The sequence below is a fragment of the Chamaea fasciata genome, unplaced genomic scaffold (genome assembly GCF_029207755.1).
Source record: "Chamaea fasciata isolate MVZ Bird 193981 ecotype frontalis unplaced genomic scaffold, bChaFas1.0.hap1 SCAF_3, whole genome shotgun sequence".
NCBI classification, from domain to species: domain Eukaryota; kingdom Metazoa; phylum Chordata; class Aves; order Passeriformes; family Sylviidae; genus Chamaea; species Chamaea fasciata.
The window spans coordinates 65082550-65100604 of NW_027094088.1; the positions used below are offsets into that span (position 1 = coordinate 65082550).

Sequence of the window (18055 nt, forward strand, 5' to 3'; positions counted from 1 at the left end):
AAATTGTACTTTCTTACTTTTGTTGACTTAGTAATTGACCTCGAGAGCCATCTTTAATACCCTGAGCACAGAACAAATGAGCGCAATGACTCTTCTTACACGCACTGCAAATGTGTGTGTGCCCTGAAGGACTCTCAAGTGGCTCTGGACCTTAGCAAGTGTACATTTCCTGAAGTCCACATCCAATCCCCTATTTGTTATGGACAACCTTTGTGTCTCTGGTGTCATCCATTCCTGTTTATAATAGAAAAGCTTGAACAAAATCAGAGATGATTTTTTTTTTTCTGTAAGAAGGAAGAACAATTTCCCTGGTGTCCTCTCCTACCAGCAAGTGTTGGAACTCTGCATTAAGCCACAGAGGCTCTGCTGTTACAGTGGGGCAGACACTGTCTAACAAAGCAGGAGTAATGCAGGGCAGCTGAGAGTCCTGGGAAAAATGCTGTGGGTCAGTTTAAGGTGCTAGTGAGTGCAGTAAAGATGCTGCAGAGCCTTCAGGTCAGCTCTAAGGACTGATATTTGTATGTCTAATAAGCAGGTTGAGTCAAAACTGACTGGTCCTATTCAACCTACTCAAGTCCTAGTCTACTTCCCACTCAGCTCACGTGAAGTTGGTCACCTATCTCCTTGTCAGCCTTCAAAGCTCTCTTAGACAACCCAAGTTCAGCATTTAGGTATTCCCTGATTTCTTAGTTGCCCGCCTGCATTCTCAAAGTTAAAGGCTGGAAAACGCACCTGTGATGTGACAGACTGGAGTATGATCCCTCATCAGCTTTGCTGCACCTTCTTTCCTGAGCACGGGCTTCTACTATACACTATTGATACTGCAATCAAAGGCACACACAGTAAAAACTACAGTGTGAATGGATGTTTGGGTATTCCTTCAGGTACATTAAAATTTCAGTCACATGTAGGGTTGGGGGATTCTAATTTCACATTTTTAAGATTCCTTTTAATGTAACAATTATAACTCTTCCTCTCTCCAGGTGGCATTGCATGTACTGCCCTGTTCTTAGCAAAAATGGGGGGTTTTCTCCTTCTTTGTAAATACATATCTCAACCTGACACATACTCTGAGAAACAGAACTGCCTTTTTATTATCTAACCTCCAAAACAATGTTCTCCTTCTTCTTATTAATGAAACTTGGAAATGAAGACTTAAGAGATGATATGGAAGAATAACATGAAAGAGGAATTCAACAGCAAGAGATTTAAGATTTTGTCTTGTATAGCTGCTACATTACACAATAAATTCTATTTGTATACAGAGCACTACACTGAGCGACACAAAACACCCCCTGCAGCTTGACATATACTTGAAAGGCACAAAGTAAGATGAAACTTTGGAAATTTAGTGTTCTGATTACAGTCCATAGTAGCCTCATTTAACTCACTTCTTAATTACCATTTTGAAGTCTCTGCCCTTTGTTTTTAGTGCAAGTGGTCAGTCTGCTTTAGAGGAAGCTGAGCACCAACATTATTCTTTTCTCTATCCCTATATATATTTAAATTGAGAATTAATTCTATGTCCATTCTGCTGCTGCTTCTTTTGACTGATTCGTAATTGATACAATCAAGCAATAATACATAGCAGAAAAATAGCTGTGGGTATCAATATCATACCACAAATAGCAAGATAAGATATTAAATTTTAACCACCCAAGAATTGCTGCAATTGTCCAGAGACAGTTTGAATTTCCTGTGCTATTATTAAGAAGGGGAATCTAACAGACATTGAAAAAATTAGGAAGACTGGGAGGTTTGTGTCATGTACTTTCACAGTGAGTGGAGATGGCTGGGTCAGCTTTGATGGGAGGCAATGGGTGGTCTGCTTTTCAGCTGTGCCCAGCTTAGCCTCTCAGAAATTCCTGCTGAAATCCTCTGCTTCCATTTTCTCTGAGAACCTTGCTAGAAAGCCTCAAACTGAGCAGATGAGGCTGAAGGCATCCACAAAGTCAAGCACTAAATTCTCACCATCTCCTTCAGCGAGAGCATTAATGATGGGAAGTACACAGCGTCACAGGACACAGTGCTGCAGTTAACCTTTCATTAAAGGTTCACCCCACTCTTCCCCCATTGCCCCCAACGGCAGGTTTGCAGATTCATCACTAGACAACACTAAGAATGCTGTGGCCACAGAGTCCTGGCTCACAGCCAAAGGACCATGAACTATTCATCCAGGAACTGCTTGCAACTTCGTAGAGAAAACTAGTGGGGCTTGGATCCAAACTAAAGATGGTGAGAGGCATGTCAGGGCGGAACAGGAGCTCCACATGCACCTATGGACTGCCAGGCTTGTATTTCTGTGGGCTGCTGCCACATGGGAGAGAGGGTACAACTGCTGTCCAGGGACACCAGGGGACTCCACAGGCAGAGGGTAGGCAGGCTTGTAAGTGGAGAACCAGGAGCATTCCTGCCTGTGATGGGTTGCCAGGCAATAACACAACTTTAGGAGAAGGAAATCAGGTGAGGAAAATTTCCTTTTGGCTAATTCATGGTGACAGCAAGCCCAGAGTGATCTGGCTTACAAAAAGGAAGGGGTGGGTGGGCAGGAGAGGCCTGGGGTGTGTGGCCTGATCTCTGTTATTATTTGTAGGAGAACAGGTATCGGTTTCAGTCCATGAACTGCTCTCATTTTCAGAGCACAACCATTAAGCAACCCTAAAATATGCCACTGTACAAGTAACTACAGAAAGCAGGCATTTGTCACTGGTCATTTATTTTATGACTAATGAAAACACAGCAACAGCAGGGAAGCACAGGGACCAAGTCTTCTCAGACCAAAATTTTATCACATTTATTCTCATACAAAACCCTTATTCCTCTCTGCTTAAGCTTCCTCTGGAAGCAGCTCCTTTTCACAAATACCACCCTACTTCTAGGGTAGTTTAGCATTACATCAGGTTTTTTAATTGCCTTTTAAACATATCTACTGATAAATTTCTAAAGCATAAACTACCCAAGGTCCTGAGATTCAAGGCCAATACACACTGCCACTATTCAGAAAGAGCTTCAAAAGATGCCTGCAGCATTTCTTTGCATGGTTGGACCACTCCCCCACCCAGCAGTCTTCAATGCACCTACAGCAGCTCTGACACTCGCAACTTGACAGCCGCATCTACTCACTGAGACAGCCAGATTTTCTTTTTTCAAAAGAAAAATTTTGCACAGAAGATGGCATTTGTCAACACCAAGATAAAACGTCCTGATGATGAGCCAGAATGCATTCAGGCACTCATACTAACCAGAAGAAAAGAAATTGGGGGGTGGGGGGGAGTGGGGGGGAAGAAACCCAACAAACCACTCAAGAGACATTCTTTTTCAGGATCTCACAGCCAAAGCAACCTACAGTAGTCACCACTGCAGAAATGCCTTCTGTTAGCATGAAGGCAGGGATAGGGGAGGGCTCTGACTTGTACTGAACTTTTAAAAATAAACAGCAAATACCACTTAAAACACTAAACACAAGAAGTACAATTTTCAGTCTAGGGGGAAAACACTGTATGTTCCTTCAAATTTAGAAAGCAAAACTAATTTTTTCTCAACCATAATAGGAGTTGCCCAAATATACTCGAATGAGGACTACCAAACTGATCATTTGCAACATGTGGACCAAAAACAGTCTAGCACAGATTGAAGGAAACCCTGAGCAGCTGTAGGCAAGCTAAGGTTTGTTTCAGCTGAATCCTGAAAACACACTTGCCATCCTGCCATCCTTCCATATTACATATGAGTTAACACTTTATACATGCCAAAATAGATGCAATGAATGATATTTTATATTTGGCAATTTGGGCATAATTATCCCAGCACATAAAGAAAAGCTAGTAAGGGAAAAGAAAGAAGAAGGAAAAAAGGCAGCCTTGGTTGTTTTTGGTCCACCGACATTTTCAACAGGGTTAGCAGGAGAGAAAAAGAAAAGGAGAATTAGTGGGAAAGAAGAATAGAAAGAAGCCTTACAAAGGTGTCATGGTGTCCTCGCACTATTTTAGCAAGGATGCAAACAGTTCTGCTTCCAGCAGTAGCACAGCCCTACCTATGAGCCATGGAGCTACAAGTTAGCTCTATAGCACTATATCAGCACTCACCAGAAGAGCAGATGTCATGTACAGTGTATAAAATTCAACAGTCCCCAACTGACAGAAAACAGCAGGGATACAGTGTCTAGGACAAGGAGAGTGAAGTCAAGATTAATCAGAAAAAGAACACACCCTGAGCTTCTGAAAGGGGATTTGTTCTAACTGACTGGACACATTGGTCCTGAGAATCAGAGCAGGCTGCCACCAGGCACACCAAAAGCTATAATAGTTGTAGGTGTATTGCCCTTGGCAGGTGCCATCAGTCAAGTAAACAACAACAGAGACAAAGAAATCACAGGTGACAGCGCAGCCATCAGGCACTGGGCACATCCCTAGCAGAAGTGCTGTGCCACCACATGTTAGGGCTCCGTGGTTTCCTTGCTATGGTACAGCAGTTGAACCTTTCTTTCAAGAGTGTACTGTGAACAACACACATTGCTGGCTTAATGAAAGGAGAACTGCATGAACTGTGCTTCTGTCCTGCCCTATCCTCCTACCTAAATAACTGCTGAGTCAAGCTGCCATGCTCCTTGCTCTCACAGTGCTTCATAGGTCAGCTAAGTTTAGGCAGTAGCTGTTGCTACAGTATATTTATGAGCTTCAGTATGCTTATGTTGCTCTGATGGTCACCAGGAACCATCTGAGCTGCACATCTCTGCTGGAGCACTCCTTAAGAACAGATGATTTCTCTGCTACTCTACTGGCTCTTGACCTCTGCCTCTGTTCCCATCAGTGTCAATACAGCCTGTTCAAACCCACTGGCTCTCCACTCCTTTGTGTTGTTATCACATTGCTGCTACTCCATTAACGCTGAAAGGCTTTGTCCAAGTTTTCATAAACAAAAGCCAGGGGTCAATTTTATCACTTATGGATCAAATAATAGAGAGCATAAATGGCATTAGTCATCCAACAACATTGGAGAAGTATCAGATTATGCTAACAGAATTTTGTTCTTCATATGAAATTTTCTCATAACTGTAGCACATCTAATCTGTCCATATTTTAGTAAGATTTGATTTGGACTTCCATTGCATCGTATGAAACACACAGCACTGTAATCTGCAATCTCCTTACAGTTCAAATCCTAATTTTCCAGACACAGAAGGTTAATTTCATAGAAGTCAGAGAAATGTTTTTTCTGAGCACTTCTGTCTCACACCTTTTTTTTTAGATGCTATTTAAACAGGCATTTCATCTACCCTAATATCTGCAATGCCTGTACAAAATGAAGAGTTCTAGGAAAAGTAGAAGGCGTTTAAAAGGAAAGTAAGAAGGCATTTAAAAGGAAACCTAGAAGTCATCAGGCAACACACATTTGGAAAGACAACATCAAATAGTTGCATTTTTACTACCCAAGAGAGGGTCTTTTCCCACCCTTCTCAGATTCCGTTGACACATAGCCTCCTCCATTAGGTCCTATATTCACAGCTAAGCAAGCACCTTCCACTCGTGCTCTGCCTTACCCCTGCTGGTGCAGTGCACACTGCAGCCCTACCTTACATCTGCCCATCTCAGATTCCCCAGTGGAGGAGGTAGATGGAATAAAAAATGACCATAATTAGACTGCTTCCTTGTTGAAACCATGAATGGGTTATTATTAAGAAAAGCATATTGGTTTGGTTTTTTTAAAGATGAAAACTTACTTCATCTTACTTAGTGAGAGAAAATATGTCTGTGGTAGACACAAGAAATGGAAAGGAAGTGCAGAATGTGTGGAGTTACTGCTGCTTACACCTGGAGGCACCAGGAAAAGTTTTGCACATAACAAGTTTAGCATCCAGCATCAATAAGTTTTTTCATCCTAGCTAACTGCAGTCAAAAGCAATGAACAGGCAGCTGCAGATGCTTCAAGTACAGGCTTCAGATAGAAAAGATAGCAATGAAGTGAAGTCTCCCAGACTCCAAAAATAATTTCTCCAAGAGCTATTGATAACTGAGTTCTTCTTGCAGCACTGTGGCTGTTTTTCTATCTGAGAAATTGAAGGATTTTACCTTTGATCTCAAGCAGAGCTTTAAAAAAAATTCAATTCACAACCATTGTAACTTTTAAAATGTTTCCACCAGATAATCAACTGTTCAGCTACTATCATCAAATATTTTTCCATCTTATAAATAAATGCTTACTGCATTGCTATTGCAATACCCAATCTGATGGTAGCCAAAGGGATTATAAAGAACTCAAAAGAAATCCATAATTTACTATAAAATCCTTTTTTTTTTTTTTTTTAATAATCCTTTAATACAAAGACAAAGAAAGAAAATAAACTGGGTCTTGCCTCCTCTGCTTCCAGAAGCAAAGCATACCTTCAAGTCCATCTTACCCAGCCTGGATGAAGAGGCACTTCCCCAAAGCACCCACCACATCCCCACTCCATCTAGAAAGTCTCCCATGGATCATCCATGTACAGACAAGAGAAAGAGATGTAGGTAATCTTTGGGGCATTCTCTGTCTTAAGAAAACAGATTCTTAATATATTACAGCCCAGGGAAATAACACTTTTAAAGCAATGTTCAATTTGGGCTCCATTCTTTTACTCCTGTCAGAAAGGAAGGAATGAAAATGGATTTGCAGGAATGGAGTGAAAGGGTCAGACATGTTTAGTAGCTTGGTAGATAAAGAAGTATTTTGAAAACTAAGAGACATTTGGACAAGTCTCATCATGGAGAGTAAAGAATTCATTAAATTTCTAAAACAAAACTGGCAGATTATTCCAATAGCATTAACGTACCATTTTGTGACACATGCAGCTAAGTTTCTTACAAACCTATTATTCCCTTCCTCTTCAGTGTTAGGCAGCTCTGATTTGCATGCTTAAGAATCTTGAGTCTTCAGACCCAGAATCAATGGGATTTGAAGACTTCATCCAGTACCTACAAGCTGTACATGTGTGCTAATACACAGGATAGGAAAATGAATAAGGATGTGGTTGATTTTCCATGCTGCTAGGAGGGGACTTCGACTCCCACTTCTCTGGGGCAAAATCCAGAGTTTCCAGTACTTCCATAAGAGGATTTTCTTGACCTATTGTCATTAATGAGAGATCATTTAGAAACTGAAGGTTTCCAGGGTCAATGCTGCTTAGACCACTACAATTGAAGGATTACCACTGATTTCAATAAGAGCAAAATTAAGTCTTCCATTGATAAAAATGTATTTATGCTACAGTAAACTTTTTCTTTCAAATTTCTATGCTTATTCAGAACATTTGCATACATTTTATATATAAAAAACCTCCCAACAACAAACCAGTTCGCAGTATTAATAAGATAGGACCTGTACTTTGCTTTGAAAATGCATCACAGCATACACACAACACAGCACAAGCATGCACATGTATGCATGTACATTTTTGCTGCTCAAAAGGAGCACACAAGGTCCCTACACAAATAACACATTGTGACACCCATTAGGATCACTTCACCATGCAAGAACCAAAACATCAACTGGAAATAGACTTTCACTTGTGCCTAACAGTGACTCATCACGTTTCTTATTTGCATCACTGTCCTTTTTGGTGTCTCCTTGCTCAACAGTGCTGACCCAGGACTGTCATTTTACACTGCCATTTTACATGCTGATTTTGTTTCTTGTATGTGAAAATAATAGCAGAATGTGGCATTTTACTGGCCTTTGTGGCCAGACTCAGGCCAGACTCTGTGCCATACTTATTTGGCACCCAGTGCATTTCAGTTCAAGAAAAGGGCAACACATGCTGCTGCTGTGACTGAGATTCTGGGTGCCTGGACGTTTATACCTTGTTGGTTAAAACACCCATATCTTCTTTGGCTCATCAGCAGCTCCTGCCACCAGGAACACTGACAATACCCACTCTTCTCTGTACATGCCTGAACTAGATTATTCCTTTTTTTTTTTTTCCCCCCCTTAATCCTATACCAGAATCTTGCATTTGGATGACTGAGTGCTCATGAGCAAAAGACAACAGAAGTTTGTGGTGCTTTTAGCTGCCCTAAAACTTGAGGCCCCCTGCTTCACTCAGGAGAAGAGGAGGAGAGCAACAGATATGCTCCCAGCTCCAGAGATTCCTCAAAAGACAGCCTACAATCCTTCCTCAGTGGCACCTAGCTCAGCTGGGGGGCTGCTGGACATCTGTAATTCTGCCCACTGTGCACTAGATGCCACTGCACTGATTGTTTTTAGCAGGCAAAGAGCCATTGCCTTTCTTCTGGCAGCCACACTCTACCTATCAGGAGGCTACTTATTACCACTGGCTTGGAAGTTCGACAAACTTAGTCTAGCAAAACTCCCAGCACTCAGAACAGGGCTACCTTTGCTTTGCAGGTGACAAACTGGGGTACAGAGACTACAGCATGATTTAGCCATGGGTTGGGTATGCAAGGCTGCCAGTGCATGGACTGAGGCAGCATCCACCTGCACTCACCACCAGACTGAAGCCTCAGTGAGAGCAGATTTCTGCCTCTCTCCCTCTGCAACTGTTGAAGCCAGGCACAGAAAGGAGATCAAACAAGGAGGCAGGGTGGAGCAGAGGGAACATAATCGTCACACAGTGGCTCCAGCAACATAACCAGCTAATTGCAAACAGATTCCACACTGCATAGAGGTTCCTACAGCAAATCTCAGTTGCTCAATCTCCTATTAGCTGCTCCAACTACTAGATACCTTCCCAAGAACCACCTCCACAGGTCTCACAGCCAGGCATCCCCTTGCCTCTGGGCACATCTCCCGTTGCTCTTTTAACAGCAAAACTTTCTGGTGATGAGGAAGGAGAGGTATCACGAGAGATTTCCTAAAAAGGCTAGAAAATCTGCTTCACTAAAGGTTTGTACGAGGGAGTTAAAGGCAGCACAAGACGGTGTCCCCAGATTGTGACACATCCCACAACCCTACCTCCCCACTCCCTCCCTTCCCCCGCCCCCCCTTCCAATGTCAAAGCAGCTGTATGGTCCGGGATAAGGAAAAGCTACTGCAACTGCTAGTAGCTCCACAAAGCAGCTGACGTGTTGGGAACCTCTGCAGTACATGATCTCTTTCAGCCTTACTTTTCTTTGATTCTGAGAAGGGATAAACAGATCAGGGAGGGACATAAGTTGTTCCTCCTCTACAGATTTCCTGACAGGACACTGTCTGACCCAGATATGGCAGCTTCTCACAGATGCCACTCAGCAATCCCAGTTGCCTTCCACACTCTCCCTCCCACCTGCCACATTGGACTTTTACATGAACCTACTCAGGAAAGATATAATAAGCCTTGTGAATCTCCTTGTCCTATGCCTGACACAGTCAGTGATGGAGAATGTTCACCACCTGCTAAAGTTTGTGCAACATCTAATTAATAATCTGTTTACAGCTGTGGTGACAGGGTGCCACTGGTATTTAGAGAGCATCTCCTGCAGCAAGAGTAGATGAGACCTGGCTGAAGGGGGCACAGCTTTCCAAATGTTAAACCCTGCCTTCTACTTTCCCCCTCCCAAGACAATCTAAACAACCTTGGTTTAGGGACAGGCCAGAAAACTGTGTGTTACCTCAGCGCCAAGAAATACGGCAGCAGTCCAGCATCAGCTGAGAGCACTTGCACACCTGCAAGGCTTTTTTATATTTGCTGTGCCAACTGAGTTAATTTGCAAATTTTGTTTCTACGGCACATTCTTCTGTCTTGCAGGATCTGAGCAAATGAAATTAAGAACTCTGACAGAAGCAGGTTTCATCTCTAGGCTAAGCTGTGTGAAAAAGGAAACAACCAAAGTCTAAATTGAGGTCTTCCTCCAGGTCTAAATCAATTAACCACAAGATCTGTCAAACTTAGAGCTATGTTAAAAAAGATTTAGCAATGATATGCACTTGAGTCAGCTGTTTCTTGCCCAAATAGTGAGTTTTTAAGATGTACTTTTACAGCCATTGTAATCTGCAGTCCTGTTTTTGTTCTTTTTAATTTCTGCTCAACAGTTGAAAATACTTGATTTTCTTTGCTGTGTGAACTTTCAAGTTTACCCTCTCTTGGGCAGCCACTGGGCAGGTCCCCATAGCAGAAAGAAGGCTGGTCCCAGAGGTTTCCAAAGGCTGAGGAACAGTGTAACACAGTCATCCATGTTAGCCTAGACCTGGGCAGCCACAAGACCTAGGACTGTACTGCAGGTGGGTGAACGACCCTCGCTGCTAATCAGACTAGGTCCAGCAGCCCCTCCTTAGGATGCCCATAGTTCTTCAGTGTGGTGTAATCAGTACCTCCTGCCACTGCATCGCCCTCACCACTGCATTTCCTCATAGATCCCACACATAGCTTCTTCCCATGGGGCCTTTCAAACTTCTCCTTTCCCTCCCAAGCCCACTGGAGCCAGCAGCCATGTGCTGGAGCCAAGCTGGCTGTCGGGACATGGGGTCATCCCGTCCACCAGTGAGAGCAGCCATGAGAGGTGCAGCTGCAGGACCACCAAGTTGTCACTTTGGGCACACACTGGCCTGGGCTGTGCAACAACTTCCATTAGTGCTATATAGAATCACAGAATTATTTAGGTTGGAAAAGACCTCTAAGATCATTGAGTCCAACCTTAAGTCAGCATCGCCAAGTCCACCACTAAACCACGTCCCTAAGCTCCATACCTACACGTTTTTTAAATATCTTCAGGGAGGTACACTTCCCTGGGCAGCCTTTGCCAATGCTTGACAATGCTTTCCATGAAGAAATCTTTCCTAATATCCAATCTAAACCTTCCCTGGTGCAAGCTGAATTTCCTTTCAGATAGCTGTAAAGAGTGTTATGGTTCTCCTTTTCTTCAGGTTAAACAACACCAGCTCCCTCAGCTGCTTCTGAGACCAGTGGTCCAGACCCCTCCCTAGCTTTGTTGCTCTTTTTTGGGCACTCTGTGTCTTCTTTGTAGTAAGGGGACAAAACCTCCACCCTGTCACAACAATATTTACATTTTCACTCTGGAATAACTAGGGTATAAAAAGGCTTTTACCTGGGTGATCTTTGTTTGTTTTATGAATTTTGCATAGCTGATGTCAAGCATTGCTGTCACAGGTTTACCAGCTATCACTTGCTGTCAGGTAAATAATTCTGGTAATGAGATTTATATAAATTCTCCCACAGAGTAAGCCTATATATGCAAATGTCACTCCATGAAAGCCCTCTTTTGCTCTTTGCTTGTAGGTAAAACTCTGTGTGTGCAAACCCATCTGACATTCAGGCCATAAACAGTCCTTGCTGCTGAACAGGGAATTGTAGAAAAAAATACAAAGCAGCCTGTGGGAATGCATGTAGTATTTTGTAAATCTGTAGAAGAAAGAAGGCAAAGAAAACTGAGAAAGCCTGTAGGCAAATATTCTTAAATGAATAAGAGCAAGAGAGAGAGTAGTTACTAGAACAATACGGTTTTTCTTGTATTTCAACAGTATCTCTAACACCAGCATCCAAATTATGAATTTTACCACCCAAAGCCAGACTGACACATTTAGTGGCTCATTGCTTTAAGCCCTCTTGTAAAATTTACAATTTCAAACACAAATCACTCTCATCTTGCACTCCAGAGCTCAAAATTGATTCAATCCAAGATTTCCAATGGCAGAACACCAGTGCTGCTCTAAATATCTGACATGATTCATTATCTTTTGCAGTGCAACCAATTCTTACAGAAGTTTTACTCCATGTTTTACTGCACTGCAATGCTTTTACTCAATGTGTCTTATCCAAGTGCTGGTGTCAGCACATCAGCCACACTTGAAAAAAAATTCTACAAAGGCCAACTGGTAGGCTTTGTATAAACCTGTGGTTACTGGTTGTATTGCACTTCAGGCATTGAAATTATTTGGAGCCCAGGCTAAACAGAATAGCCTCCCACCTTTTTCTCAATCACCATTTCAACCACAGAGCAAACACCAGAAAATACTGCAAGCACTTCTGTGCTATTTCAAACCTGGCTCAGCTTCTAACAGCTCAGTTAGGACCAGAAAGCCAGTATCAATAAACCAGAAGAAATACCAGAATGGACTTTGACTGGTCCCACCAGCAGGTCTCTGGTTTATTGTACTTAGGCCTCTTCACATTCTGTAGTCCAGCAAGGGCATGGAAATCACCATGTATGAATCCATATGGACATGCAGGCTTGGGATCACCTTCTAATATTTGTCTTTAGATTCTTGTCCTGGTTTTGGGCAGAACAGGGTTAATTTTTGCAGTAGCTAGGAGCATGGCCAGGTTACTCTATCACCTCATTTCCCAGGGCAGGGGAAAGAAACTCTCTTTGGGGAAGAAAGGTTTCCTCTCAGTTGAGTAGGCGTGGTGGAGGGACCCTGGACCAAGCATGAATGTGATGCAGAAGAGAAGCACAGTCCTCTCAGATGAGACATCTGTGGTAACCAGATCACAGGGCAATGTAATACTACTGTGCAAAAACACTTCTGAAAAAGAGATAAATTTTCTAAGCTACAGCCTACAGTGCCCACAGTTTCAACATGACTTTTGAGGTACCGCAAGAGCAGTTTTTACAATTCCATCACTCACTGTAATTTTATTCGCTGATTGAACCATTTAGAACCTAGAGTTCCATCTCTAAGGACTGGCTGTACTGTGGTCTTCTCTTTTTTAATATCTCTGTAGAAGTCTCTTGCTTTTTTTTCCTGTCATCATTTAAGTGAACACACCTGAAGAACAAGCCTTCTAGGCTGCCGACCGTGAAGAGGGCTTTTACATAACCATTTCACTTTTAAAAAAGACAAGGACTGACAAATTAAAAAAAAAACAAAAACAAAAAACCAAACCCTAACAAAACCCATCATATACCAAATAGAAAACCTGACACTTGATGACATCAGTGAAACCCAGACGAGAGCTTTAAAAATCCTAGATGTCATCTGTCAGTGTTCTTTTGAACTCAGAGCAATGCAGATGTGCATTATTAAAATATGCTCACATGGGCCAAAAGTAACTGGAAGTCATCTTTCCAAATAAGACTTATACAGGAGTACAATCAGTCAGACAAAAAGAAGAAAATTAAGTTACATCAAAATTATATACACTGCAGGACAATATCACTTCTGCCCTGTGAAATGCAACACAGCTCTTTTCTTCAGGCTAAGTATGTTGTGTAAAGAAGAAATACATGTCTGTATGTAGGTCCCAGTTCACCATGATATGCTAGTACGAGAATATAATCTCTTGAAGAGATTATATTACACTAGCAAATCTAATTAGAGTTCAGAGGCTTCATGCAACCCAGCAAAAAGAAATGAATATGTGTTATTAATGTACATGCACAAACAAACACAAACACTCTGTTAGTAGGTGCTCACCTGCCAATGCTCTTTGCACACCTAATTATAGCATTAGTCATCTTAACGTTTTCATTACTCTTTCTAATGCATACTGGGCTGCAGACGTCTAAGTCATACAGCTCCTATAGGAAAAATGTGTTTTATGGAACCACTGTCTCCAGCGTACAGTTTAATAATGTTAAAAAGATATTAACATAAAATTAATGACTAAATTTTTCATGAAGGGAGCATTACATTCCCACCTAATTGTGGTTTAAGCAGTTATTTCTCTATTATTACTATAGCGCTGAAACTAATGTTCAGTAGCCCACTGTATGATCCAATGGAGAATCCAAATGACTCTTGGTGCTAATGACAAATATCCTTAGAGAATAAATATCTTCTGGACACTGTGCCAGTTCTAATTCGACTGACTGCATTTCAGCTAGTGTGATGAAATCTTTTCTGGTGGTGTTTGGAAAAAAGCAATTAAATAAGACTTCTGTTACTTTTCTGTGTCGAAGGAAATATTTTCAGGCTCTGTAACTTCAAGTCACTACAAAGTGGAAACTTCCTACCTGGTGCTGGGCTTCAATGTCAAAATACCTGGCATCAAAAATCTAGCACATTTACCCTTGTGCAACTGTAAAAGCAGTCATGAGCAGTGTGCTGCCATGAACCATGGCTGGCTTTGCTGCAGCTCCCCCTTCTCCTAAAGGGCAGAGCAGCCTGTTCTCAGCACAATACAAAAAAGAGAGAATGATCTGAGCAAGTGTTTTAACTTCTTCTGAAATGAAAGTTTTAACTTGTTCTGAAATGCACATGACGTTTCACATTTCTTCTATGTTTAATCTAATGAATTAGAAGGTATTTCAGACATCCACATTACCTATCTTCTGTCATGCATAACCCAACAGTGAGTATTTGTTACATAAAGGGAGAAAACATTTTGCTTTTCTTTCTCTTGCCTCCAATTCCCTTCCATAAAGTGCAGGAAGAGCTGACCCAACAGTCTGAAGAAACAGGTCTTGCATCTCTCAAGAGAAGGCACAGCTTGGAGAGCATGTGCACAGCCTCCCCCACACAGTCAGACCAGGGTGCTTCTGCTTCAGAGGGATGCAGATACCCCTTTTTCATCTCCTCATCCTTTCCCAGGAAAGCAGTTTCCAAACTCCTTAGCCACTGCAGTTTCAGTTCCTCCACACATCCTTACCTATGTCTTATTTTTACTGATCATTCCTGTATATCTAAAATCTACACTTCCCCGCCTCCACTGCTCTCATAGCACATGCTCCCATTTATGCCTCTTTCCAAATGTGATTTCTGTGACCTTGTATGCTAATTGTACATTTTACCCACGTTATTAATAAAAATAGATTTTCCTCATAGACATCTTACTTGCCTTTTGATATGCTCACATTACCTCCTTGTTCTTCACTGATCACACTCCTCACCTTAAAATACTCTCCTTAACATATTAAATCTGTCTTCTAAACACTCCTTTTTCCACTGAGGCTTTTTTGCTCCCTGCCACACAGAGAAGGATGCTGTCTTACAGCTTTGTTTTGCACATTTGACCCACTGCAATCAGTGTCTTTGGTGCTGCACAAGTCACTTCAAGCCACTATCTGTTTTCTCCTAGAACTGCTCAACTTCCACCTTCCCTAATAACTGCAAAGTCCTAGGTGACTGGCAGATCAATTACCCTACTCTAGCTTCTCCAGGTCTAGTACGAGACAAAAAAATGCAGGAAAAAAATCTATTCCTACACATGAATTTGCAAAGATTTACCACCTAATTTACCATGCTCAAAGCCTGTGATTTCCCACTTAAATTTGTAAACAGCCCAAATGTTTTTCAGGACAATACGACAAATATTTCCTCCAAATTTGCATTGTGTATGATGACTTAGAGATGATTCTGAACAGTGAGACACCTCCCACTCTTTTTGTTAAATATTTGCTTTTGTGTGACTCATTTTAATTCATCACATTTCTCCACATTGATATTTACACTTTTTCCATCACTGTCTTAATCACAATAATTCATTTCAAAGGCTTGGCCCAACTTAACATTGTCTGTGATGCAGTCCTGCAAGAATAGAGAAAGCCTTTACCTGATAGGCTACCCAGGGAGGTGGTGGAGTAACTGACCCTGGAGGTGTTTAAGAAAAGACTGGATATGACACTTAGTGCCATGGTCTGGTTGACAAGGTGATGTTAAGTCATAGGTTAGACTCTATGATCTCCAAGGTCTTGCCAACCTAGTTAATTCTGTGATTTTTTTTCCAAATGGGCAGAACTGTACCAATTAATAGCTACCCATTCATATAAGGATTTATGTACTTGTGTCTTTAGGAACAAAACAGAATGTTTTTAACTGAATAAAATGAGCTGATTTATTTTATCAAAGTGCCAGAGTTAACACCAGTGCCCTTAAATTGGCAAAGAGACACACACCATAACCATGTTCTGGAAAAGCTGACAGAAAGAGCAAAAAAAATCTTTTCCCTCCAGTTTAAGTTGAACTATTTCCACTGACTTGACTGTATTGGACTGGACTGTACAGCTCCCTGGAGGCTGAAGAAAGAAGGTGCCTATCATGGCTGACATGTACAGTTCGAAACCTGAGGAGGGAAACAGGCAGTGACATTTTACTGGGTGTACAGTCCCATTCAACAAATGGGCTGAAGTCTTGCTTCATATTTGTCACTTTTCAAAGTTAACATTTTTATATCAGAATCCCCAAGGCACCGGAGAAATTAGCCATTGTTCATTTTTTAAAAATTATATTAGAAAAACAAATATAAATATTTTTGTGGCCAATTCAGGATGCTTCAGCCAGGCTGTAAAACAAAGGGTGCCCTGAGCTATTCCTTTGTCTAACAGATAATTTGCTTTGCGTAGGGTGCTTCTTCACAGCAGGGAGCATGTAGCCCAGATCCCCTTTAATTCTTCTTGACTAAGACAGCCCTTGCTCTGTGACAGAGCCACAGGAAGTAGAAATCATTGCAGAACACAAGTGATAATGATCTAGCAGCTTAGTTACTGGTAGAGATGTCAAACTGCAACCCACTCTCCAAATGTCCCTCTGCCACTTGCCATAAGCACGCATTCCTGTAATAAAATGAAAGACTTTTAAGTCCCATCAGAGCACTTGGAAAGGAGGCAAAAGCTGGCAAACCATGCAAGACTGCCCACAAACTTTATGGGCTCCACAGGACAAACGGTGGCACTAAGGTGATAGTTAAAATATCAGTAAGGAATAAAGACAAGGATTTCCCCTGTAAATCAGATAAACACACTGCCAGCCTGATCTGAGTTCTGGCCTATGGGTCAGGGTTTTGGGTGTGGTTTAGGACCACAACACAGTTCTTCCACTGAGACAAAAGAACAAACTACAGTGATCAATGTTCCCACAGCTGCCTACCACAATGTTACTTAACTGCTGAGGACTTAAGGACTTCAGTGAAGTAGAATAAAAAAGCCTCTGGACTTCTGACAGACTTGTGCCCACAGATGCTGGAAACAACTTAGCCATGGACCTTAAATCAAGCAAAACGAGAAAAGAAATTAATGAAAACCAGAGATGACACCTCTTCTGCACCTCTTCAACACCTCTTCTATCCATGGGAGAAACAACCAAAAGATGTTAAAAGGTGTTTACTGGCAGTATGAAGCAGCTCTGAATTTTTAAAAAATATACATTTAAAAAAAAAATCCCCCCAAACCTTAAACTTTCGACAGTTCCACTTATGTTCTGGATATTGCAAGCAATTCAAAACATTTCCTACATTTCCCATCACTCCTTGCAGATATTCAGAGCAGTGCAATACTAGGGATAGGAAACCAACACTGCCGTATCTCTTGACAGACTAAAAAATATTTTCTGCTAAATCAGTAAGCAGCAGCCCTGGTGAGATTAGTTTTTCTCCTTCTTATACCATACAATCTCTGCTCCTAAAAGTTCAGCTTGGAGAAGCAACTGCAAATTTTCTTTGCCACACATCCTAGCAGGCTTCCACCAGCAATGCCTGTCTGATCCAAAAGGGTACCACAATTAATCAGAACAAAAATATATCAGGCCAGCTGACAGCAAGGCAGGAAGAAAGAGTAATGTTCCAACCATGAAACAACACAGCAACAAATTTTATGTATGGTTTCATTTGTTAAAGTCCCTTTTCTTGCTGACATTTAGACCTTTTTCTCGAGCTTAATTTCTTATAACATTAGAGTATATCTTGAAATTTCAAGGTCAAATGCAGAGCCATCTACACATATTCACTGTGCTGGGTTCAACTTGCAAGATCTCTCTACTGAAAAATACAATTACACCAATACAGGTTATCCCCTTTTTTTTTGTACGCTAAAGTACATCACCCATTATTTTAGTGGTGTAGCTGAACTCACACAAAGGCAACAAAAAGATTTTAATTGTATTCATATTATACATTACTGCCATGAACTAAATTTTATAATCATAATGTAAAAGAATAAATTGCAACTTTTTTTTTTTAAACCAGAACTGTTTACATGATTAGACACAACCTCTCAAAGCAGTAAACTGTATGTGAAAGAACTGGATTAGTAGCTTGAAAATAAAACTTCCAAACCAAACTGTAGTGTACAGTAACTTCTCTTCCATAGTTATGAGAAAGATGGGCAAGGGAGGACCTCAGTAGACTCTGTTTCTAGATGTGACTGGTCTCCTGTGCAGCACAGCCAAGGGAAAAATGAGCTTCAGAGAAGTAACC

At 41.4% G+C, this 18055-nt stretch overlaps 1 protein-coding gene across 2 annotated transcripts in view; it reads right to left on the reverse strand.

Annotated features, from left to right (window-relative positions):
- SLC35F1 (solute carrier family 35 member F1) overlaps positions 1–18055 on the reverse strand; it is a 232914-nt gene that overhangs the window by 129415 nt on the left and 85444 nt on the right. The window lies entirely within an intron of this gene.